Source organism: Heterodontus francisci, chromosome 15 (genome assembly GCF_036365525.1).
Source record: "Heterodontus francisci isolate sHetFra1 chromosome 15, sHetFra1.hap1, whole genome shotgun sequence".
NCBI classification, from domain to species: Eukaryota; Metazoa; Chordata; class Chondrichthyes; order Heterodontiformes; family Heterodontidae; genus Heterodontus; species Heterodontus francisci.
Window position 1 is genome coordinate 63,207,587 of NC_090385.1, and position 26,943 is coordinate 63,234,529.

Here is a 26,943-nt window from a genome sequence, read left to right on the forward strand (position 1 = left end):
CTTGGTAGATATAATGTTCATTCAATATACGGGCGGCACAGTGGCCGGGTACTCCGGTATCCTCCCACCACCAAAAGACTTGCAGGTTGATAGGTAAATTGGCCATTATAAATTGCCCCTAGTATAGGTAGGTGGTAGGGATGTGGTAGGAATCTGGGATTAGTGTAGGATTAGTATAAATGGGTGGTCGGCACAGACTCGGTGGGCCGAAGGGCCTGTTTCAGTGCCGTATCTCTAAATAAAATAAATAATTTTTCACAATTTTCTAGCATTGATCATCCATTTGTAGCACAGGCTGCATTATTCAGCCCCAGAACCAATTGGTCGATATGACTTTAACAACACAGCTTTAACTTGACGTACAGACATGCAAGATTATGCTTATGATTATAAATGTAAATGTTACATAACCACTACAAATATACTAAGAGGGGGCCTGGGCAACACTGTGGTGTAGTACTGAGCCATGCCAACTAAGAAAGTCCTCAATTTGATCCCTGATATGCGCAAAGTTTCTGATGGACTATCGCCACTTGCCAAAGGACTATTGGTACCCATGGAAATGCACATCAACATATCAGACCTTTAGTTGAGGAGGACAAAAAAACTGCATGTTCCACCCCTCCCCCCATCAATATCTTCAAGTTTAGTTTAGTTTAGAGATATAGCACTGAAACAGGCCCTTCGGCCCACCGAGTCTGTGCCGACCATCAACCACCCATTTATACTAATCCTATACTAATCCCACATTCCTACCACATCCCCACCTCTCCCTATATTTCCCTACCACCTACCTATACCAGGGGCAATTTATAATGGCCAATTTACCTACCAACCTGCAAGTCTTTTGGCTTGTGGGAGGAAACCGAAGCACCCGGAGGAAACCCACGCAGACACAGGTGATTTTAGAATTAGAGATTATGCTTGTATGCTATTTGTAATTAATGTTTCTAGCTGATCATCCCAGTTTACAACAATTTGTAATCTAACACGTCTGAAAACGGCAGCCATGTCTAGTAGAGACATGTAAATTCTAAGATTTGGACCTTGCGGCAATGACTAGCAAATGACTGCTGAAGAAGACTGACTTACTGTAACAGCGCTGTGCGGATGCTTACCCTGTATACCAATAGAAATAGCAGTGTAAGCATTTATTAAAAAGATTTTATTACACTTCGATGTTCTGAAGAATGGTTTGGCATACCCCAAGATGAACCCTTACATTTGGGAGAAGAGGGGAAAAAGTCAAGAGAGGGGAGAAGATTGGAGTTAAAAATATTAACAGGTGTACAACTCAGCATATTGGAGCAACAATCTCCTGCATCAATGCAGGTGGAACACAGATTTGATCTCCCTACCCTCATGCTGCTGGGCTCTTGACTTCAATCATGGAAAGATGTGACTGGAGGCCAGGCATGCATGCACAAGGAAATAACTGAAATATCTGGATGGGGACATACTCCAAGCCATTTGTGTATACTTCCAAGCAGAAAATTCTGAGCAATTTAGAAGGGGCTTGAGAACTAGTCACCCTGTCCACTCTCTCAGCTGCAGTGGAAGCAAGGCCCAGGAAGATCAGGTAAAAAGGAGGAAGAAATAGAAGGATATGCCCTCATGCCGGCATGGACTGGTTGAGCCGAATGGCCTGTTTCTGTGTTGTATATTTTATGTAATCCTTTGCAAGACATATTGTCAGAAGAATTGACCTGGCCACTTCCTCACACCTCCAAGCTGCTGACTCAAGAGAAACACTGGGCTGTATTATTGCAGTGGGGGCATGAGTGAAAGAGGAAATTAGGAACATAAAAGACTGGGGAAGACTGTGTTGAAGTCTTTTAATGTATTCCTGACTTTCCAGAGTTCCAGACTTTTTGGAATCAAAATTATCAATTGGTCTAATCTGAAAACACCCTTTAAGTATTACGCATTCTCAGCAGCGATTTTCCTTTGTGACTCAATGCATGATGCTTCTGAATTCAATCCATCCAAATCACCACTTCTTCGGCACTCTATTTGCATTTTTAAAAAATTGTAACAATGCAGAGACTGTTGAGTGCCAACCTCCAGTCTCATCTCTTGTTTAAAACTTAGAAGCAGACATACCTTAGAGAACACCTCAATAAGTTAATGCTTGAAAGTTTTTTTTTAACCTGTCAAGTCTAGAGTCAGCTTGCTAGGACAAATAAATAGTGCTAGCAGCAGTATTTCTTCAAAGAATCACCAGAGCTAAGCATCTGATTCCTGCAATTTGCAAACAGCTTTATATTTTAAACTGCGGTTGTATCACTTGCAATGAATACTATGCCAAAATATCAAACCACACTGCTACCTTATCACATTACTTTTCAAACTGGGGTGTGCAGAAGCTGGGGATTCTTTTGAGAAATTATTTTGAGCACCTGGCTGAATATATTACTAGCTATAGCTTACAACTTGCAGGGTCATCAGATTTCTGTAAATTTTGATTTACTGGAATTATTTCTTAGCTGCACATAAAGAAAAATAAACTTTCTCTGCAATGATAATATTTTCTTTTGGGTGGCTGACACTGTCTTCAGAAATTGTAAGGAGGACCCTGGAAGTGTGTCAATACCTGCAAGGAGTCCCTGCGAGTGTATGAATACTTACAGTGGTTCCACAAACCAAGAAATGTAATCACTTTGAAAACATATGCATTAAGACATGTGGTGTATATAGCTGAAGCTTACAGAACACGATGTCTGCATCTCTGGTGCTTCCTGACTTACCTTTATTGCTGCACTGGCAACTATAAGCTAAGAACAAAAGGATAGGAGCAGCAGTAGTCTATTTGGCCCTTCCAGTCTGCTCCCACATTCAATAAGATCATGGCTGACCCTCTACCTCAATACCACTTTCCCATACTATCCCCATATCCCTTGATTCCCTTGATATCCAAAAATCTATCAATCTCTGTCTCGAATGATACTCAATGACTGAGTATTCCCAGATCTCTGGCAGAAAGAATTCCAAAGATTCACAACCCTTTAAATGAAGAAATTTCCCCTCATCTCAGTCCTAAATGCCCGGCCTCTTATTCTGAGCTTATGACCCACTTGTTCTGGACTCCGAAACCACGGGAAACGTCCTCCCAGCATCTACCCTATCAAGCCCCTTAAGAATTTTACATATTCCAAAGAAATCACTTCTCATTCATCTGAACTCGAGGGAATATAGGCCCATTCTATTCAATCTTTCCTCATAGGACAATCCCCCTCATCCCAAGAATCAGTCTAACAAAGCTTTGTTGCACTCCCTGTAAGGCAAGTATATCTTTCTTTAATTGAGGAGACCAAAAGTGTACACAGTACTCCATGTGCGGTCTCAATAAGGCCCTATATAACTGTAATAAGACTTCTTAACTCTTATACTTCAATATCTTTGTAATAAAGGCTAACATACGAATTTTTTTCACAACTGAATGCTGAACCTGTATGTTAACTTTCCGTGCTTTGTGTACAAGGATACCCAGGTCCCTCTGAATACTAACATTTCCCAGTCTCTCACTATTTAAAACACATTCTGCTTTAATATTTTTCCTTCCAAAGTGGATAATACCACACTTCCCCATGTTGTACTTTATCTGCCATGTTCCTGCCCATTCACTTAACTTGTCGACATCCCTTTGTAACCTTGTTGCATCCTCTTCACAGCTTACTGTTCACACCTCATCTAAATTATTGATGTAGATTGTAAATAGCTGAGGCCCAAGCACCAATCCTTGTAGTAACCCACAAGTTACAGCCTGCCAACCCGAAAATGACCCATTTATTCCTACACTCTATTTACTGTCTGTTAACCAATCTGCAATCCATGCTAATATATTATGCCCAATCCCATAACCTTAATTTTATGTGATAAGCTTTCATGTGGCAGTTTATCAGAACTTTTTGAAAATCCAAATGCACATTACCTACTGGTTTCCCTTATCTAACCTGCTAGTTAGAAACTCAAATAACCCCAATAGATTTCTCAAACGCGATTTCCCTTTCATAATCCATGTTGACTCTGCCCAGTCATATTATGATTTTCGAAGTGCCCTGTTACCTTGTCTCTAATAATAGATTCTAGCATTTTCCCTACTACTGATGTCAGGCTAACTGGCCTGTAGTTCCCTATTTTCTTTCTTCCTCCTTTCTTGAATAGCGGGATTTTGTTTGCTCGCTTCCAATCCATGAGGAGCATTCTAGAATCTAGGGAATTCTGGAAAGTCAAAACCAATGGATCCACTATCCACCTCTTTTAAAACCCTAGGATGTAGGCCATCAGGTCCAGGGCATTTGTTGACTTTTAGTCCCATTAATTTTTTCAGTACTTTCTTTTCACTAAATATTGATTTCTTTAAGTTCTGCATTCTCGCTAGACCCTTGGCTCCCCACTATTTCAAAAATAATTTCTTTTGCACTATCTACCACACCAATATTCATTTAATGTCTCTGCAATTTCCTTATTCCCAATAATTTCTCCTATCTCCGCACATAGGGAACCCACATTTACTTTCACTAATCTCTTCCCTTTTTACATACCTGTAGGAAGTTTTTATAATCTGTTTTATGCATCTTGCAAGCTTACTCTCATATTCTCTTTTGTCTTTATCAATTTCTTAGATATTCTTGCTGAGTTCTAAAATCCTCCCAATCCTCATGCTTACTATTCTTTTTGGCACCATTAGAAGCCTCTTCCTTCGTTCTAATACTATCTTTAACTTCTCTTGTTAGCCACAGTTGGACTACTTTTCCCATGCAGTCTTTATTACTTAAAGGAATGCACATTTGTTGTGAATTATAAATTAATTCTTTAAATCTATCTGAGCCAACTCACCCCTTATACCTATGTAGTTTGCTTTTTTACATTTAAGATCCTAATTTTGTACTAATTAAATCACTTTCAAACCTAACATAAAATTCTGTCAGATTATGTTCACTCTTCCCTAGAGGCTTCTTTACTACAAGGTTATAATTAACTCTTTCTTATTGTATATCATCATATCTAACATAGCCGGTTCACCAATATAAAATAAAAACTGAAACTGCTGACAATACTCAGTAGGCCTGGCAGCATCTATAGAGAAAGAAGCAGAGTTAACGTTTCAGGTCTGTGATCTTGCATCAGAGTTTTTCCAGCACTTTCTGTTTTTATTTAAGATTTCCAGCATCCGTGGTATTTTGCTTTTATATTAGTCTGTTCACTAGTTGGTTCCTCAGCATACTGATCAAGAAAACGATCTTGAATACATTCCATGAACTCCTCCTCCAAATTATGACTGCAATTTTGGTTTGCACAGCCTGCATAAAGATTAAAGTATCCCATGATTACTGTATTACTCTAATTTCTTGATTTATATTCTGCCCAACACCACAACTACTGTTATAGGATCTATAACCTACTCCCACCAGTGTTTCCTGCCCTTTGCTGTTTTTTAGCTCCACTCAAACTGATTCTGAATTGATTTTCTGTGCTAATATCCTTTCCCTCTACTGACTTTATCCAATCTTTTATCAGCCCTAACCCTTTTTCCCCCAGCCCACCATCATTTTCCATTTTGCCTGTCTCTTCTAAAAGTCAAGAATCCCAGAATATTTAGTTCTCAACATTGATCATTCCGCAACCCTGTCTGTGTAATGGCTATTAGATCAACCATTTATTTCTATCTGCGCTATTAATTCATCTATTTTGTTGTGCATCTTTTGCATATTCAGATATACTGTCTTTCGCTTTAACTTTTTTCTATTTTTCCCCGATATCACCTTAGCCTCTAATGCCCTGATTACCTTTCTTAAGGTCTCTGTCTCCGCCTGACCCACTCTGCTTATTTGTACTGTTAACGACGTTTCCATTTTTTGTTAAAACTTGAGAATCTATATTTTTAAAAAACGAAAAGGATTTCATGGACATTGAATCATCTGGAGATTCCTGAACTTTATGGGTGTTTTTTTTAAAAGGAAGGTCAACAAAAGGTTGACTGGTAAACAAGTTTTTACTGGAAAGCACGTGATTTCAAGTAAGCATAGCAGGGCATTGTGTTGTGACAAGACAGGATTTATGATTATGATAAGATATGCCTGGAAAAAGTTGGTTTCATTTGGAACTGTTAAAAGCCAGCTGGTTTTGGACTAAAAGAGGCAGTTGGAATTTACTTATTGACCTGCCAGGAGATAAGAAAATTCAGACAACTGTTTCCTCTCTTTGAAGAACCCTTGCTCTTGAAAAGCAAGTCCTGTATGAAGTTGCATTGTTGCCTCCTGTATTTTGAAGAAATCCTGAATGTTTGCAGAAAACCTTGCATCTTTAAAAAAACACTTTGCATCGAATGTGTGAGAATTGAAACCTTTGATGCTGCACACCTAACGGAAGACCTATATGAAACCTTCTGTAGCTGAATCTCTTTCAACCCCTACCAAAACAGACTGTTCATCAACATCACCGAGAAAGATTCCTAATGGCAGCCACCTATTCAAGTTCGCCAAAACAAAGGACTTCCTTCCATATCTTCACTGCAGTCTAAGTTTTTTTATTATTCCTTCTACAGCTGTAAACAAAAAACCCTTTTTTTTCTCCCGGTTAACCAGCTGTGTAGGTGTGTTTGCGTGTGAGGGCTAGGATAAAAATAAGGGGCTTTAATATTTCAATTCGCATATATATTTACTTCATGATTGGCTAAAACTGGGTTTATAATAAACTGATAGTTTTGTTGTTTATTAAAGAAACCTGGTTGATGTGCTTTATTTTGGGGACAAGTAGAGTATCTAATTGATTGTTTCGGTAAGTGGAAAAATTTATTGATATGTTGTGACCTGTGGAGAAGTGGGACTGAATTAACAGTGCATTCCTCCCGCCTCGGTCGTAACAGTACCCATGTCACTACTCTGCTCAACAGCCACTGGCATCTTACTTACTACTTTTAAATTTACCCTTTTCTGAATCCTCCCACCCTGGAGACAATACTGCTCACTTCTCCATTCCAATTGTGGGAGACGAAAAACAAAAATCAGTCAAGGCTCCTGCTCTTAATTATGATATAGTGACATCTGCTACGAAGTGCAAGTATGTGAATAATTTTAAGAACAGAAACAGGCTTGGTTGTAAGGCCCTCCCATGAACAAACAGCTTGCAAATATTACCTAGTCTCACACACCAAGAATGATCACACCAAAATGTTTGAATGCTGTCAGTACTTACTAATCTCTATCCCAATTTTAATGACTTCTTCAGGAGAGAACGGGAGAAGATGGTATTTTTTCAATCAAAATAATTAATTTCTACAGTTTAAACCTTACAAACTGAGCTCATGATCTCAGCTGCGTGGGTGAGAGCAGAGGTCACATACTTCCCAAAGTGAGTCATAAGGAATCAAGAGAATCAGCATCTCACCCCAATTTCATGAATGCCATTCGCAAAAGCTGGAGAGCAGATTAGCTCTTAGCTCTCAAATTGGACAGTGAAACCTCAGTGAAACAAACAGACTGGAAAAAATAGATACCATTTTAAAACGTACAATTTTTTTAAATGCAGAGAACACTTGTTATATTGAAGAATAGCAAACAGATGAGTTATGATACTCGCTTTCACAGCAGTTGTGCAATATCCACTCAATTGGGGAATGTTTCTCATCTCAAAGTTCTATAACTCAAACATGATAAGAGATGAAAAAAAACATAATTTTTACGACCAAAAGTGAACTTGCGATCATGCCCATTAAAAGTCACTAGCAAGCCATGCAAAGCAATTGAAGTAGTTGCTTAATACACTCATATAGAACCATAGAATGGTTACAGCACAGCAGGAGGCCATTTGGTCTGTGTGTCCCTGCCAGCTCTCTGCAAGGCCAATTTAGCTAGTCCCACTCACCCTTTTTTCTCTTCAGGTGATTATCTAATTCCCTTTTGAAAACCACGATTGAATCTGCCGCCACCAGACACATAGGCAGTACATTTCAAATCCTAACCCCATTTGTTGTGTAATGAAGTGTTTCATCATTGGTTCTTTTGCCAATCAACATAAATTGGTGGCCTCTGGTTCTCTTCTGCCAAAGGGAACAGTTTCTATCTATTCTGTCCAGACCCCTCATGATATCGAATACCTCTATCAAATCTCTCTTTAAAGAGAACTCCAGCTTCTCCAATTTATCCACATAACTGAAGTCCCTCATCCCATGAACCATGCTCACAGAGCTTTTCTTCACCTTCTCTAAAGCCTTGACATCCTTCCTAAAGTGTGGTGTGCAGAATTGACAAAACTCCAACTGAGGACGAATCAGTGTTTTTATAAAGGTCCATCATAACTTTCTTACTTTTTTTACCCTATTTATCAAGTCCAGGATCTCATATGTCTTTTTAACCAATGACTCAACATGTCCTGCTACCTTCAAAGATTTGTGCCAAGAAACCCCCAGACCTCTCTGTTCCTGCACCCCCTTTAGATTAAATTGCCTTTCCTCATTCTTCCTACCAAAAGATATCACTTCACTCTTCTCTGCATTAAGTTTATCTGTCACGTTTCCGCCCATTCCACCAGCCTATGTCCTCTTGAAATCTATCACTATCCCTCCTCACAGTTCACAATACTTCCAAGTTTTGGATCATCTGCAAATTTTTAAATTTGCCCTGAACACCCAAGTCTAAGTTATTAATGCTGAGAACATCGTGGATAGCACGTTTAGCGAGGTGGTCACACTACAGGTAATGGCTGCACAGGCAGAAAAGGGATAGGTGACCACCAGGCAGAGTAGTAGGCGCAGGCAGGTAGTGCAGGAGTCCTCTGTGGCCATCCCCCTCTCAAACAGATATACCGTTTTGGATACTGTTGCGGTGGGGAATGACCTCCCAGGGGAAAGCAGCAATAGTCATGTTCGTGGCACCATGGAGGGCTCTGCTGCACAGCAGGGGAGGAAAAGGGGTGGAAGAGCTATAGCGATAGGGGATTCTATCGTAAGGGGTGCAGATAGGCATTTCTGTGGCTGCAAACGAGACTCCAGGATGGTATGTTGCCTCCCTGGTGCTAGGGTCAAGGATGTCACGGAGTAGCTGCAGGACATTCTGAAGGGGGAGGATGAGTAGTCAGAGGTCGTGATACACATTGGTACCAACGACACAAGTAGAAAGAGGGATGAGGTCCTGCAACAAGAATTTAGCGAGCTAGGTAGATTGAAAACAACCTTAAAGGTTGTAATCTCTGGATTACTCCCTGTGCCACGTGCTAGCGAGTACAGGAATAGGAAGATAGAGCAGATGAATGCATGGCTGAGGAGATGGTGCAGGAGGGAGGGCTTTAGGTTCCTGGATCACTGGGTCTGTTTCAGGCAAAGGTGGGGCCTGTACATGTTGGACGGGTTGCACCTGAACCAGAACGGGACTAACATCCTTGCTGGGAGGTTTGCTAGTGCTGTTGGGGGGGGGGGGGGGGGGGCGGGGTTTAAAACTAATTTGGCAGGGGCATGGGATACAGAGTGGAGGTACAGCCAAATATAGAAGAGAAACTGAGTCAGTCTGGAAAGCAGAGCAAATATAGACCTGTTAAGGCACAAGTGAAAAATGCAAGCCTGGATTGCATTTACTTTAATGCAAGGAATCTTACTAAGAAGGCAGAAGAATTGAGGGCATTGGTTAGCATACGGGATTATGATATTATTGCTATCACAGAGACATGGCTGAGGGAGTGGCAGGACTGGCAACTCAATATTCCAGGGTATAGAATCTTCAGGCGTGACAGGGAGGGGATAAAAGAGGAGGTGGTATTGCACTGTTGATCAAGGAGTCAATTACTGCAGTAAGGAGGGATGATATCTTAGAAGGTTCCTCAAATAAGGCCATATGGGTAGAACTTAAGAACAAAAGGGGGGGGCAATCACTTGGCTGGGTGTGTACTACAGGCCTCCAAACAGTCAGGGAGAGATAGAGGAATAGATATGTCGGCAAATCTCAGAGAGGTGTAAAAATAATAGGGTAATAATAGTAGGGATTTCAACTTACCTAATATCAACTGGGATAGTCTTAGTGCGAAAGGCTTAAAGGGGGAGGAATTCTTAAAATGCATAAAGGAGAGCTTTTTGAGCCAATACGTAGAAAGTCCTACAAGAGAAGGGGCAGTACTAGACCTAATCCGAGGGAATGAAGCTGGACAAGTGGTAGAATTATCAGTGGAGGAGCATTTCAGGGATAGTGACCATAACTCTGTAAGATTTAAGGTAGTTATGCAAAAGGACAAAGAGTGGCCAGAAATAAAGGTACTGAATTGGGGAAATGCCGATTTCAATTTGATAAAACAGGATCTGGCCAAAGTGGACTGGGAGCAGCTGCTTGTAGGAAAGCCTACATCAGGCCAGTGGGAGTCATTCAAAGAGGAAATAGTGAGGGTTCAGAGCCAACATATACCCGTTAAGGTGAAGGGTAGGACCATCAAGTCCAGGGAACCCTGGATGTCAAGGGATACAGAGGATTGGATCAGAAAAAAAAGGCTTATGGCAGATTTGGAGCGCTGAAAACAGCGGAGGCATTAGAGGAGTATAGAAAGTGTAGGGGGGTACTTAAAAAAGTAATTAAGAGAGCAAAGGGGGGACATGAAAAAACATTGGCAGGCAAGATAAAGGGAAATCCAAAGGCGCTTTATAAGTATATTAAGGGCAAGAGGATAACCAGGGACAGAGTAGGGCCCATTAGGGACCAAAGTAGCAATCTGCGTGTGGAGCCAGAGGACATAGGTGAGGTGTTAAATAATTACTTTTCACCTGTGTTCACTGTGGAGAATGACGATGTAGAGATCAGGGAGGGGGACTGCGATATACTTGAACATATTAACATTGAAAGGGAGGAAGTATTAGATGTTTTAGTGGGCTTAAAAAGTGGATAAATCCTCAGGCCCAGATGATATGTATCCCAGGCTGTTATGTGTGGCAAGGGAGGTGATAGCAGGGGCTCTGACATAAATTTTCAGATCCTCTCTGGCCACGGGAGTGGTGCCAGAGGACTGGAGGACAGCAAATGTGGTACCATTATTCAAGGGTAGCTGGGATAGACCAGGTAATTACAGGCCAGTGAGTCTAACATGAGTGGTTGGGAAACTATTGGAAAAAATTATGAAGGACAGGATTAATCTCCACTTGGAGAGGCAGGGAATAATCAGGGATAGTCAGCACGGCTTTGTCAGGGGGAGATAGTGTCCAACTAACTTGATTGAATTTTTCAAGGTGGTGACGAGATGTGTTGATGAGGGTAAAGCAGTTGATGTATTCTACATGGACTTCAGTAACGCTTTTGATAAGATCCTGTAATGGGACATTGGTTAAGAAGGTAACAGCCCATGGGATCCGGGGCAATTTGGCAAATTGGATCCAAAATTGGCTTAGTGGCAGGAAACAGGGGGTAATGCTCAAGGATTGTTTTTGCGAGTGGAAGCCTGTCACCAGTGATGTACCACAGGGATCGGTGCTGAGACCCTTGCTGTTTGTAGTGTACATTGATGATTTAGGCATGAATAAAGGATGTATGATCAGTAAGTTCGGAGATTACAAGAAAATTGGTGGCGTTGTAAATACTGAGGAGGAAAGCCTGAAATTACAGGACGGTATAGATGGGCTGGTAAGATGGGCAGAGCCGTGGAAAATGGAATTTAATCCTGAAAAGTGTGAGGTGATGCATTTTGGGAGGACTAACAAGGCAAGGGAATACACAATGGATGGTAGGACCCCAGGAAGTACAGAAGGTCAGAGGGACCTTGGTGTACTTGTCCATAGATCACTGAAGGCAGCAGCACGGGTAGATAAGGTGGTTAGGAAGGCATATGGGATACTTGCCTTTATTAGCCGAGGCATAGAATATAAGAGCAGGGAGGTTATGATGGAGCTGTATAAAACGCTAGTTAGGCCACAGCTGGAGTACTGTGTCGAGTTCTGGGCACCACACTATAGGAAGGATGTGATTGCACTGGAGAAGGTGCAGAGGAGATTCACCAGGATGTTGCCTGGGCTGGAGCATTTCAGCTATGAAGTGAGACTGAAAAGGCTAGGGTTGTTTTCCTTAGAACAGAGAAGGATGAGGGGGGGGACATGATTGAGGTATACAAAATTATGAGGGGCATTGATAGGTTAGATAGGAAGAGACTTTTTCCCTTAGCGGAGGGGTCAATAACCAGAGGGCATAGATTTAAGGTAAGGGGCAGGAGGTTTAGAGGGGATTTGAGAAAAAAAAATTTCACCCAGCAGTTGGTTGGAATCTGGAATACACTGCCTGAAGGGGTGGCAGAGGCAGGAACCCTCACAACATTTAAGAAGTATTTAGATGAGCACTTAAAACGCCATAGCATACAAGGCTACGGGCCAAGTGCTGGAAAATGGGACTAGAATAGTTAGGTGCACGATGATCGGCACAGACACGATGGGCCGAAGGGCCTGTTTCTGTGCTGTATAACTCTATGACTCTATTCCCACGTCTGACCTTATGATGGAGGGAAGGTCTCTGATGATGTTTGGGCCCAGGACATTACCCTGAAGTCCTGCAGAGATGTCCTGGAGCTGAGGTGATTGGCCTCCAACAACCACAACCATCTTACTTTGTGCTCAGTTTGACTCCAGCGGAGACTTTCCCCCTAATTTCACAAGGGCTTCTTGAAGCCACACTTAGTCAAATGATGCCTCGCTGTCAAGAGCAATCACTCTCACTCCAACTCTTTTGCCCATGTTTGGACCAAGTCTGTAATGAGATCTGAAGCTGAGTCGTGCTGGCAAAACTGAAACTGAGCATCAGTAAACAGTTATTCACAGAATCACAGAATTGTTACAGCGCAGGAGGCCATTCGTCCCATCGTGTCCGCACTGACTCTCAAAGAGAAATTCCCTCAGTCCCATTCCCCTGTCTTCTTCCCATAACCCTGCACAGTCTTCCGTTTTATAGAACGTTCTAATTCCCTTTTGAATGCTTCAATTGAACCTGCCTCCACCACTTTCTCAGGCAGTGTATTCCGGACCTTAACCACTTGCTGTGTGAAAAAGTTTTTCCTCATGTCACTTTTGCTTCTCTTACCAAATACTTTAAATCTGTGCCCCCTCGTTCTCAATTGCTGAGTAAATGCCACTTGATAGCACTGTCAACGACACCTCCCATTACTTTGCTGATGATTGAGAGGAGGCTGATGGGGCATTACTTGGCCAAATTCGATTTGTTTTGATTTTTGTGGACCGGACATACCTGGACAATTTTCCACAATGTCAGGTTGATGCCAGTGTTGTAGCTATACTGGAACTGCTTAGCTGGAAGCATGGCCAGTTCTGGAGGACAAGTCTTCAACACTACAGCTGGGATGTTGTCAGGGCCCATAGCCTTTGCTGTATCCAGTGCGCTCAGCCGTTTCTTGGTATCATATGGAGTGGATCGAATTGGTTGAAGACTGGCTTCTGTAATGGTGGGGACCTCAGGAGGAGGCCGAGATGGATCATCTACTTGGCACTTCTGCCTGAAGATGGTTACATACGCTTCAGCCTTTTGCACTCATGTGCTCAGCTCCACCATTGTTGATCCATGCACAAGACAGAATTGAAGAGTCATACAAGAAGGAGGCCATTCAGCCGGTTCTTTGAAGAACTGTCCAATTAGTCACACTGCCTTGATCTTTCCTCATAACCCTTTAAATTTCTCATTTTCAAGTATATATCCAATTCCCTTTTGAAAGTTACCATTGAATCTGGTTCCACCACCCTTTCAGGCAATGCAGTCCAGATCATAATTTGCTGCAAGAAAAAATTTATCCTCATCTCACCCCTCGCTTTTTTGCCAATTATCTTAAATCTGTGTTCTCTGGTTGCCAACACCACTTACAAAGCATTTTTCTTTTTGGTGACTAAATAGGGGACAAATTACAGTGGGGCCTCTTTCTACTATGAGTAAGTCCTGTTTATTTAAATTTGAAAAGTCCAGCCAGACTGTCTGTTCCTTCAAATAGCTGACCTTTAGACTTATGATTGGGGTAGAATTCTAATCATAACAATACATGCCACTGAGCAAAGACAACATCCACTTTTCATCTTTTATGAGTAGGCTTTTGCCATTAGACTGCAGGTCAGTAATAGATAATAAACAATGCAGACTAAAGGACAAATAGAGGCACACTGCATCCTGGAAAACAAATGCAATAACAAGCAAACCAACATACACTTATTCAGTCAGTCATTGCGGCACAAAAGGAGGTCATTCAACCCGGCGACTCCATACCAACTCTCTGTAGAGCAATCCAAGCATTCCCATTCCCCAGCGCTATCTCCGTAGACCTGCAAGTTTATTTCCCTCAAGTGTACAACCAGTTTCCTTTTGAAATGATTTATCATCTCCGCTTCCAACCCCCTCACAGGCAGCAAGTTCCAGGTCATTACCACTCGCTGCGGGAAAAATGTTCTTCCTCATGTCCCCTCTGCATCTCTTGGCCAAAACCTTAAATCTGTGCCCCCTAGTCATCATACCATCAGCTAATGGAAACAGCTATTCTTTGTCTACCTTATCTAATCCTGTCATAATCTTGCACACCTCTATCAAACCTCCCCTCAATCTCCTTTGCTGCAGGAAGTACAACCCCAGCTTCTCCAACCTAACCTTGTAACTGAAATCCCCCATCTCTGGAACCATTCTGGTAAATCTCCTATACATCCTCTCAAGGACCCTCACATCCTTATCAAACATACAACACTATATGAACCCTCACATCCTTATCAAACATACAACACTATATGAACCAATGGGCAAAGTACAGCACTTCAAATTGACACCAAAAGCCACTGTGCCCCAGATTTCTAAATTTGTAACATTTATCATGTATTTTCTCTATCAAGATGTATCACTACACACTTTGCTCGACTGAATTTCACTTGCCATGTGTCCACCATTCCACTAGCCTGTTTATGGACTCTAAGTTTACTATCTTCCTCACTGTTTGCTATACTTCCAAGTTTCATGTCATCTGCAGATTTCAAAATTTTGACTTGCACCCCAAAGTCCAAAAGGAGATTTGAGAGAGGTATTAAAAATCATGAAGCATTTAAATAGAGTGAATAAAGAGAAACTTTTCAATGGCTGAAGGGTCATATTTGGCCTCCTTGTCTCGAGAGACAATGGGCAAGTACCTGGAGATGGTCAGCGGTTTGTGAAGCAGCGCCTGGAGTGGCTATAAAGGCCAATTCTAGAGTGACAGACTCTTCCACAGGTACTGCAGATAAAATTGGTTGTCGGGGCTGTTACACAGTTGGCTCTCTCCATGCGCTTCTGTCTTTTTTCCTGCCAACTGCTAAGTCTCTTCGACTCACCACTCTTTAGCCCCGCCTTTATGGCTGTCCGCCAGCTCTGGCGATCACTGGCAACTGACTCCCACGACTTTTAGATTAGATTAGATTAGAGATACAGCACTGAAACAGTCCCTTCGGCCCACCGAGTCTGTGCCGACCATCAACCACCCATTTATACTAATCCTACACTAATCCCATATTCCTACCAAACATCCCCACCTGTCCCTATATTTCCCTACCACCTACCTATACTAGTGACAATTTATAATGGCCAATTTACCTATCAACCTGCAAGTCTTTTGGCTTGTGGGAGGAAACCGGAGCACCCGGAGAAAACCCACGCAGACACAGGGAGAACTTGCAAACTCCACACAGGCAGTACCCAGAATCGAACCCGGGTCCCTGGAGCTGTGAGGCTGCAGTGCTAACCACTGCGCCGCCCATACTTGTGATCAATGTCACAGGCTGAAGGGTAAATAACCAGATTTAAGGTGATTGGCAAAAGAACCAGAGGTAACATGAGGAAAAACTTTTACATGCAATATTTTTAGGATTTGGAATGCACTGCCTGATAGGGTGGTGGATACAGATACAATAGTAGCCTTCAAAGGAAATTGGATAAATACTTGAAGGAGAACAAATTGCAGGGATATTGGGGAAAAAGTAGGGGAGTGGGACTAACTTGATTGCTTGTTGAAAGAGTCAGAGCAGACTCGATGGCCTGAGTTACCTTTTTCTATGCTGCACTATTCTATTCTGGTATAATTTTCCAAAACTCCCTAGATTCTAGAAGTCCTAGTGGATTGAAAGTTAGCAAATGTAACACCGCTATCCAAGAGGTGAAAAAAAACAGGAAACTACAGCCTGACGGCAGTTGATGGGAAAATGTTAGAATCTATTATTAAGGAAGTCATAAGAATGCACTTAGAAAACCATAATATGATCAGACAAAGTCACTGTTTTACAAAAGGGAAATTGTGTTTGACAAATCTATCAGAGTTTTTTTTGAGGATGCAACTAGTAAGATAGATAAGGAGGTACCAGTTAATGTAGTACACTTGGATTTCCAAAATGCAATCTATAAAGTGCTATATATATGGCGCAAACACAAGATAAGGCTGCATGGAGTTGGGGGTAATCTATTAGTGTGGATAGACAGTAGGGATAAACAGGGCATTTTCAAGTAACTAGTGGAGTGACACAACTATCAGTGCTGGGGCCTCAACTACATACAATCTGTATTAATAATTCAGACAAAAAGACTGAAAGTGATGTTCTGAGTTTGCAGACGATTCAAAGCTAGGTGGGAATGTAAGCCGTGAGGAGGACACAAAAAGGCTGCAGAGAGATATAGACAGGTTATTTGAAAGGGCAACATGGTGAAGGGAATATAATGTGGGAAAGTTTGAGGTTATTCACTTTGGTAGGAAGAATAGAAAAGCAGAATATTTTTTTAAAAGGCATGAATGTCGATGTTCAGAGAGAACTGGGTGTCCAAGGAACACAGAAAGTAAGCTCCCAGGTACACCAAGCAATTAGGAAGGCAAATGGGATGTTGGCCTTTTTTGCAAAGGGACTGGGTTACAAGAATAGGGAAGTCTTGCTACAATTGTACAGGGCCACACCTGGAGAACTGTGTACAATTTTGGTCTCCATATTTAAGAAAGGATATACTTGCACTGGAGGCAATACAGTGAAGAATCACTAGATTGGTTCCTGGAATGAGAGGGTTGGCCTATGATGAAAGGGTTAGTAAATTGGGCATATACTCTGTGGAGTTTAGAAAATGAGAAGTGATTTCATTGAAACATTCAAGAGTCTGAAGGGCTTGATAGGGTAGACACAGAGGTTGTTTTCCCTGCCTGGGGAATCTAGAACATGGGGGCACAGTATCAGGATAAGGGGTTGATCATTTTGGACTGAGATGAGGAGAAACTTCTTCACGCAAAGGATTGTGAATCTTTGGAATTCTCTACTCCAGAGGGTTGTGGATATTCCATCGCTTAGTGTATTTAAGGCTGAGGTAGATAGATTTTTGGTTTCTCAGGGAATCAACAGATATGGCTGGGGTGGGGGTGGGGGGGGGGGGGGGGAGCGGGGGGGGAGGTGAGCAGGAAAGCGGAGTTGAAGCAGATGATCAGCCATGATCAAATTGAATGGCAGAGCAGGCTCAAGGAGCCATATCGTCTATTCCTGCTCCTATTTCTTATGTTCTATGATTCTACAAAGGCTGGCCTAGGGAATCTAACTAATTTTTCTTTGTCTAACTTTTTCCTTTTCTGAAGACAGTGATTTACGCTGAGCCTCCACAGTTCACACAGCCCTCCTAAGCCTTAAGTGAGGCAAGCATGCAATTTGACTTAGGAGGGAGGAAAGTGGTACTATGGTCAGGTCCAATCATATCCTCACCTGGAATCCATAAATGCACTCTTTCCAGCAGGACTCACTGTATACTAATAAGGAGAGAGAAGGCTAGCCAAGTTGTCACTAACTGTAATTAGCTAACTCAGGAATAAAACCTGGGATCTTTCCTGGGCTGTGTGGTCTGTATCATAAGGTGATTTTAGTCACTGAGGAGGCTAATGCATTTTGTCTGTGACTAAAAGGGTTCTATATTTTCACAGCAAAGTCAAATCCAGCAGATGTGGCTTGTGTTGTTTTTATCCATCAAAACTGGGAAAATGGACAGGGATGGTGGGTAAGAGTGGAAAGCCGAGGCCAGCAGCATGTGTGTGCTTCTTAAAGCACAGGATGGGGAGGCTTTTTAATTTTCGATGTGCTACATTAATCCCCTTCCAACCCAATCCCTTAGAACCAAAAGGCATCCCTTGGCCTCACGCTTGCACCACCATCAACCTTTCCCTTTCCTCAGAAATTGTTTCCACCCTTTTTTAAACTGCTATGATCTCCTTCCCCCTTGACAAAATGTCTATTCTCAACTCCTCTTACCTCCTTAATCAGTACTCTATCTCTGACCTGTTCTCTCTAAAGGTTGTCACATGTGTCAGCATCAAATTCGACAATTACCTCTCCAACCGCTTAATTGGTTGAGTGGCTCCAGTATGGTTTCCAATACCACACTAGCCAAAGTCATCAATGATATTCTGTGTAACAGCACCATGCTTTTCCTCTATGTCCTTTCCTTGACTTTCTATAGTCAATTATTGTATCTGTGACATCACATTTTCCTGCTTACATTTTTATCCATATCATTGTGCTCAGCCTATCTCTTCCACTAGCCTCTCCTCCTATATCTGCACAGTTAATTCCAACATCCATCAGCTATATTCTGGACCCACTCCTATTCCTTAACTATATCTTTCTCTTGACAAAATAATGACAAACATAGGGTCAGCTTCCATATGTGTCAGTCAGTTCTACAATGCCACCTCTACCCTGAATTCCAAAACTATTTCCTTGCTGTTCTCCTGTTTCTTCCAAATTCTGGATGAGTCAGGATTTTCTTCAGCTCAAAAACTTAGTCATCCTGTTTGGCTAATGCCACAACTTGTATACCTTAGGTACTGAAATTCATTTTTGTCCTCAGCTGCTTGTTCTGTCTGAACACAAATGTTCACAAGATCCTATTTGACCCTGAGCTCAGCTTCAGAACTCATATCTGCTCCATCACCAAGATGGACTTTCACCTCAAGAAAATCACCATCGATACCCCTACCTAATGTTAATGTCACTACGCATTCAACATCTCAATGCTCAATTTCTCTAATACTATCCCCCCCAACCTCCACCAAACTCAAACCTACACACATGACTGATTTTGAAGAACTTCCTGCACACCCATTCTCAAATATTTGCACTGCCTTCCTGTTTCATAAAATATCAATTTCAAAATCCTGTGCTCATCTTCAAATCCATCCACCCTACCTTTTCAATCTTCGCCAGTCAGTCCCTATATTCTCACTCTATGTCTCCAACTCTGGTCGACTATTGATCTTCCCTCCCTCCACTTCACCATCAATAACAGAGTCAGTGTACCTTTGCATTTGAAATCTCTTCCTAAACCTCTTCACCTTGCTGCCTCTCTTCCATCTTAAAAGGCTTTCTCAATATTTATGTCTCAGAGTATTTTGGTCATCTCCCTTACTTTCAGCTTGGCCTTCATGACACTCCCTGTAAAGTGTTTATCTGAAAGGTGCAAATAAATCTACATTATTGAAAAATAAAAGCGTGTGGAATATTTGTAGATTGCGATAGCTTTAAGTTGGGCCTGTCCGATGAAGTGGCTACTCCACTTTAGTTACTTTCCAGGTATGTAGTCCAAACAATTCAGAGGTCTCCTTAAGACTACCCTACTGCCCCACCATCACCACCCCCCCCCACCTTGTCACAACACCACAGCATCACCACCACCCCTCCCCTCCCCTCCCTGAGACATTCAATCTTCACCTCTATAGCTACACATCAACAAAAGCCACATTCAGAGTTGGTTCCTAGTAAGAGTGAAGCAATAATATCACAACAATTAATTTTCATTTCATGTTCAAATATAAAACTATGCACACTCGCATTTATTACACAATTTGAAAAAAGCATGTTTATCCCTACAATGTTCTACCTAGTTAGCTTAATACCATAGCTCATTGGAGCGAGCGAGAGTCCCACAGAACAGCTACCCTGCAAAAAAAAAAGGAATTTAAAAAACCCACAGCTAAATACTGTTAAACAAGATACTGAAAAATCTTGGCTATAACATTACACGAGAGTCAGCCCAACAAATGTAATGACAATCTTGGAAAATGAAGAAAGTATAAGGTTTATTTTAAGTTTGTTTTTTAGATAATACAGGCTCAGTAAAATCAGATTGCTGAAGGCATCTGATCGTTTCACCCTTAAATATCCCACAGGGTTTCCATGGAAACGTGAATGAGAGAGTGGAAAGGAAAAGGTACCAAGTGAATGATGCTGCAGCAAAAAAAAATCAAGACAAGAACGGAGCCACCTTGGAAACCCACTCAGCTGCAACATTAAAAAGCTTCAAAGATAAATAAAATCACCTTTAGACTTTCATTAATGAAGACAAAAGGAGAGACACAGACAGTACGTACCTCACACGTCACTCTCCGAGCTAACCCCGCACCACAGTCACTGCGCCACACAACCTAACATGCTGACAGCCAGGCCCCGCCCACCTGTCCTGACTGACCGGTGCCTCAGCCAGACACACATTGAGGTATTGCCCTATCCGCCAATCGATGATGAGCATAGGCGGGGGCGGCATTCTTTGATCAAGTTTGGTTTCCTCATCCAGCCGCACCGTGACGTGTTGTGGGAGTTGTAGTTTTTCTCCGGTAATCATACTCAGTTTCTTTATTTTAGCCAGGATCTACTCCCCAGCCCACCTTCGTACCCAGGGTGTGAGTGTTTTAACTGGACTGTGCGGGTTATTGATGGCGGCCACGCCTTAAACCGGGACTACAGCTTCCAGAATGCCAACATGCGGCGTCCGGCGTCCGGCCTCCCCCCCCCCCCCCCACCACCACCCCGTTTTGTCACTGGAATTGCACCAGTGCGCTGCACGAAATGGGAAAGCAACACCTACGCAGTCCTCAGTATCCCAGGAAACAGCTGTTCACTGGTACTCTGATACATCACGACTTGGCAAAACTTGGATGAATGTAGTGGTTTCTGCCACAGTGCATTTAAATCTTTAAAAAATACGTGTATATAGTATAAGATTGCTTTGCTTTGTTATTATTAGATAAGCAGCATTTTATAACAATAATTTGAAAGAAAAATAGCTTTTGAAATTAATTAATTTGGTCAAAAGAGCCAAGACAACACAATCTGGTGTGAGGTCGAATTCGCCAAGAAAAAGCAATAACCAGGCTCTGTGTCAGGAAAATAATTAGTCTACAAAGAACGTTGCTAACCTAACTCGTCTGATGCATACCCTCGCTCTCCCATCTACCATGGTACAAAATGGAGTGTCATATGTGTGTGTTTGTAGGCTGCTTCTAAGGAGTGCTTTCATAGTTCAAAATACTAACAAGCTTTGTTACAATTCAAGTTATTTTCTATTTGTCTTCAGGATGAAATGCAGTTTCCACAAGTGGACCTTCATGCCATATGATCTGAAGCTTACAACCTTTTTTGTGCCATGACATGAGTAGGATGGATTAGACTAATAATTATTATTCTCTCTCAAGTTATTTCACACCAGAGTTTGCATGATTTGCCCATCATATTCCTGTCCTGTTTCAGAGGTGGAAAAATCACTGTCAGACTATAATGTCCAGTATAACATTACAAGTTAAATTTTTATCTACAAGAATTAAGATTTGCACAAGAAGACATGTTTGCATGTTAAAGGTACTATATAAATGCACAAAATACAATGTTAAATTTACATACTATTGTAGCCATACTTGAAAATAGTATTTTGAAATTTCACATAGGCCAAAGTATGTGCTGTATACATTGGTCCTCATGAAGTTCTCATCACCATGTGGAAATAAATGGCGAAAATCAGTAAACTGCAGAACAAGAAGACCTAGTTGCAAATATACCTTTATGTGTGGGCTTTTAAAACCTCATCAAAGCAGATCTGTCATGTCATATGTTAATTTTCAGCCAGTGTCCTTAATTTCATGATATGGCCTGATGGGCTCATTATTCCAGATGATAACTTCGTCTCCTGTCACAGAGGCAGATTGTATACAGCATGATTTTACAAATAACCAGCAACAATTCTGCCTTTAAAGTAATAAAATGTCCCAAGACTCTTCACAGGATCATAATAAAAGAAAATTAGATACCAAGCTATATACGGCAATATTAGGGCAGATGGCCAAAAGCTTAGTTAAAGAGGGAGGTTTTAAGGAGTGTCTTAAAGGAAGAAAGATAGCATAAGGGAGGGACTTCCAGAGCTTGGAGCCTATGCACCTGAAGGAACGACCACCAATGGTAGAACGATTAAAATCGGGGCTGCTCAAGAGGCTGTTAATAGATGAGTGAAGAGGGTGGTGGTACTGGAGGAGATTAAAGAGATAGGGAGGGGCAAGGCCAGGGAGCGATTTAAGAACAAGGATGAGAATTTTAAAATCGACGCATAGTTTGACCTGGAGCTAATATAGGTCAGCAAGCACAGGGGCGATAGATGAACGGGTCTTAGTGTGAGTAAGGACATGGGCAAAAGTTTTGGATGACTTCAAGTTTATGGAGGGTAGAATGTGGGAGGCCAGCCAACAGTGCTTTGGAATAGTCAAATCTAGAGTTAACAAAAGCATGAATGAGGGTTTCAGCAGCAGATGAGATGAGGTAGGGGTGAAGTCGGGTAATGGCACATAGGTGGAAATAGGCAGTCTTAGTGATGTTATGACTGTGGTTTGAAACTCATCTCAGTAAAATATGACAACAAGGTTGCGAACAGTCTGGCTTAGACTCAGACAGTTGCCAAGTAGAGGGATGGAACTAGTAGCTAGGCAACGGAGTTTGGAGCGGAAACTGAAGGCAATGGCTTCAGTGTTCCCATATTTAATTGGAAGAAATGTCTGCTCATCCAGTACTGGATGTCAGATAAGAAATCTGATAATTTTGCAACTGTGGAGAAGCCAAGAGAGGCAGTGATGAGGTAGAGCGCAGTGTCACCAATGTACATGTGAAAACTAACACTGTGCCCAGATGATGTTGCTAAGGGGCAGCATGTTCATGAGAAATAGGAGGGGGCTGAGGATAGATCCTTGGGGGGCACCAGAAGTAATGGTGTGGGAGGAGAAGCCATTGAAAGTGATACTGTGGCTACAATTAGATAGATAAGAATGGAACCAGATGAGTGCAGTCACACCCAGCTGGGCGACAGAAGAGGCGTTGGATGGTGTGGTCCATCGTGTCAAAAGCTGCAGACAGGTCAAGAAGGATGAAGGGGGATAGTTTACTTTTGTTTATTCACTCGGGGCATGTGGTCATCACTGGCTAGGACAGCATTTATTGCCCATCCCTAATTGCCCTTGAGAAGGTGGTGGTGAGCTGCCTTCTTGAATCACTGCAATCCTTGGGGTGTAGGTACACTCACAGTGCTGTTTGGAAGGGAGTTCCAGGATTTTGACCCAGCGACAGTGAAGTAATGGCGATATAGTTCCAAGTCAGGATGGTGTTTGACTTGGAGATGACGTGCAAGTGGTGGTGTTCCCATGCATCTGCTGCCCTTGTCCTTCTAGGTGCTAGAGGTCGCTGGTTTGAAAGGTGCTGTCGAAGGAGCCTTGGTGCATTGCTGCAGTGCATCTTGTAGATGGTGCGCACTGTTGCCACTGTGCATCAGTGGTGGAAGGAGTGAATGTTGAAGGCGGTGAATGGGGTGCCAATCAAGCGGGCTGCTTTGTCCTGGATGATGTTGAGCTTCCTGCGTGTTGTTGGAGCTGCACTGATCCAGGCAAGTGGAGAGTATTCCATCACACTTCTGACTTGTGCCTTGTAGATGCTGGACAGGCTTTGGGGAGACAGGAGGTGAGTTACTCACCACAGAATACCCAGCTTCTGACCTGATCTTGTTACCACAGTGTTTATGTGGCTGGTCCAATTCAGTTTCTGGTCAAGGATGTTGATAGTGGGGAATTCAGCGATGGTAATGCCATTGAACGTCATGGGGAAAGTTAGATTGGTCATTGCTCAGAACTTGTGTGGCAGAAATGTTACTTGCCACTTATCAGCCCAAGCCCGGATGCTGTCCAGGTCTTGCTGCATGTGCAGATGGGCTGCTTCAGTATCTGAGGAGCCACGAATGGTGCTGAACATTGTGCAATCATCAGTGAACATCCCCACTTTTCACCTTATGATGGAGGGAAGGTCATTGATGAAGCAGCTGAAGATGGCCGGGCCTAGGACACTAGCCTGAGGAACTCCTGCAGTGATGTCCTGGGACTGAGATGATTGACCTCCAATAACCACAGCCATCTTCCTTTGTGCTCGGTACGACTGCAACCAGCGGAGAGTTTTCCCTCTGATTCCCAATAACTCCAGTGTTCCACTACTCCTTGATGCCATATTTGGTCAAATGCTGCCTTGATGTCAAGCACACTCACCTCACCTCTGGAGTTCAACTCTTTTGTCCATGTTTGAACCAAGGCTGTAATGAGGTCAGGAGCTGAGTGGCCCTGGAAGAACCCAAACTGAATGTCAGTGAGCAGATTATTGCTGTGTTAGTGCCACTGGATAGCTCTGTCGATGACCCCTTTCATCACTTTGCTGATGATCGGGACTAGACTGATGGGGTGGTAATGTCCAATTTGGATTGGTCCTGCTTTTTGTGCACAGGACATATCTAGGCAATTTCCCCACATAGGCAGGCAGATGCCAGTGTTGTAGCTGTACTGGAACAGCTTGGCTAAAGTGCAGCTAGTTCTGTCCTTTGTCACAGTCACATAGGATGTCATTTGTGACTTTGATAAGAGCCGTTTTGGTACCTTGGCAGGGGCAGAAACCTAATTGGAGGGATTCAAACATGGCATTCCGGGAAAGATGGGTGCGGATTTAGGAGGCGACAAATGGTTCAAGGACTTTGGAGAGGAAAGGGAGGTTGAAGATGGGGCAGTAGTTTGCTGGGTCGTGGGGTCAAGATTTTTTTTTAAGAGAGCAGCGATGACAGCAGATATAAAGGAGAGAGTAACAACACCTGAAGAGAACCATTAACAATATCAGCCAACATGGGGACCAGGAAGGGAAGTTAAGTTGTCAGCAGTTTAGCAGGCATAGGGTTGGGGGAGCAGGAGGTGGGTATCATGGACAAGATGAGCTCGGAAAGGGCATGAGGGGAGATAGGAGGGAAACTAGAGAAAGATGTGAATTCAGAGCTAGGGTGGGGGGAATTTTAGAGGATGTTTGGCCCAATGGGCTAGTGGAAAGGAGGGAAGGGTCAGAGGCAACTAATCGAATGGTCTCAATCTTAGTGACAAAGAAATCCATGAGCTCCTCACACTTACTGTTGGAGGAGAGGGTGAAGAAGACAGGGGAGAAGGGTTTAAGATTTGCAGTAGAGAAAAGCCAGGAATTAACTTTGTATTCCGTTATGATCCTGGAATAGGGATCATTTTTAGCAGATGAGAGCAGGACCTAATCGTGCTTTACATGGTCCAACCAGATCTGGTGGTGAATGGCTAAACCAGTTGTCCACCATATCCTTTTAAGTATGCATCCCTTGGACTGAGGTATTAGTCAAATAATCTTAACTTGATAAGTATCTGTTTACAGTCAATGGCAAACAGCCACACTACGCTCCATTGTTTGCACACAAGTCCTCAAGACACAAAAAAAATTTCCAGAAGCAGCTAATAGTTTCATAACAATTAGCTAATCTAAAAATGCATATTATAAAGGTATGTGACAGAAATTTTATATGAAGCTGAGCAAGACTACTTAAGTCACAGAAACAGCAAAGACATCTCTTTAATAGCTCTATTTCATTATAGATGTGCTTACAGACAAATATTTTGAAGTAGATCCTGTTACACATTAGTGTTTGAGATTTTTATGTATGAGAAAGCAAACGAAATTCTCAGGGACTAACAATTTTTCTGTATTCAAACAAATTCTGATTTCTATAAAACTGCCCAAAATACATAACCCTTAAAGACAAATGCTTCACTTGTGTTGTGAAGCATCCATGGTTGAATGAGTTAAGACAGCATCATGCTAAATGAAAAGAGAAGTGAAAATCCATAAGATCGTGAAAGCTATATTTAAAAAAACAAAGGGCTACAAAGAAAGTAATGAGGTCCAAAAAGGAATATGGAAAAATTACAAGGGATATCAAAGCTAATAGTAAAAGTTTTTGTAAATATATTGAGAGTGATAAAGGGGAGTGCATACCCATTAAAGATAGGTGCAGGCAGAATAGACAATAAGGAAATGGTAGACTTGTTAAATGAATGCTTTGTATCCATTTTCACCATTGGAGGAAGAGGACAAAATACCAGCTGCACAAGGGAACCTAAAAATAAGTCAAGGGGAGGAACTTAGTGAATTTAATTTAAGTAAAATAGTGGTAATAGAGCAGTAATGGGATTTAAGCTGCACAAATCTCTAGGACATGATGGTTTCCACCCCAGGGTATTAAAAGAAATTCCAGGTGTTATTCATAGTTTTCTAATGCTCTCTGGATTTGGGAATTGTGCCTTTGGATTGGAAAATTGTAAATGTACCTCCATTATTTAAGAAAGGAGGGAGGGAGAAACCAGGTAACGACAGAACTATAAGTTTAACATCAGTTGTCGGGAAGTTACTGGAATCTATTATCAAGGACAGAGTGACTGAACACTTGGACAAGTATCCCCAGTGATCTGTGCTGGGGCCTCGGCTATTCACCATACAGATTAATTACTTGGATGAAGGATCAGAGAGTTGTATATCCAAATTTGCAGATGATACTGAGTTAGGAAGTACAGTAACTTGCATGATAAAAAACAGCAAATACTGGAAATGCTCAGCAGGTCTGGCAGCATCAGTGGAGAGAGAAAGTGCGTTAACATTTCCATCAGCGCTGGGAAAAATGAGAGATGTAATAGGTTTTAAGCAAGTTGGCGGGGGTGGGGGGGGTGAGGGTGAGGGAGAAAGGACAAGTAAAGAAACAAAAGATGTGTCTAGAAGTGATGTGAATGGCAGAATCATGAACAGCTGCTATCCAAAAGCAAAATAAAGAGAAAAACAAGAAAGAA

General features: G+C 42.2%; 1 protein-coding gene across 1 annotated transcript in view; it reads right to left on the reverse strand.

The window, feature by feature from the left end:
* Positions 1 to 20,417, reverse strand: part of LOC137377919 (transmembrane gamma-carboxyglutamic acid protein 3) — an 82,786-nt gene extending 62,369 nt beyond the window's left edge. Inside the window, exon 1 of the mRNA XM_068047991.1 lies at positions 20,344 to 20,417. The gene's annotated coding sequence lies outside the window, so the exon portion shown is untranslated. The remainder of the gene's footprint in view (positions 1 to 20,343) is intronic.
* Positions 20,418 to 26,943: the final 6,526 nt, after the last annotated feature.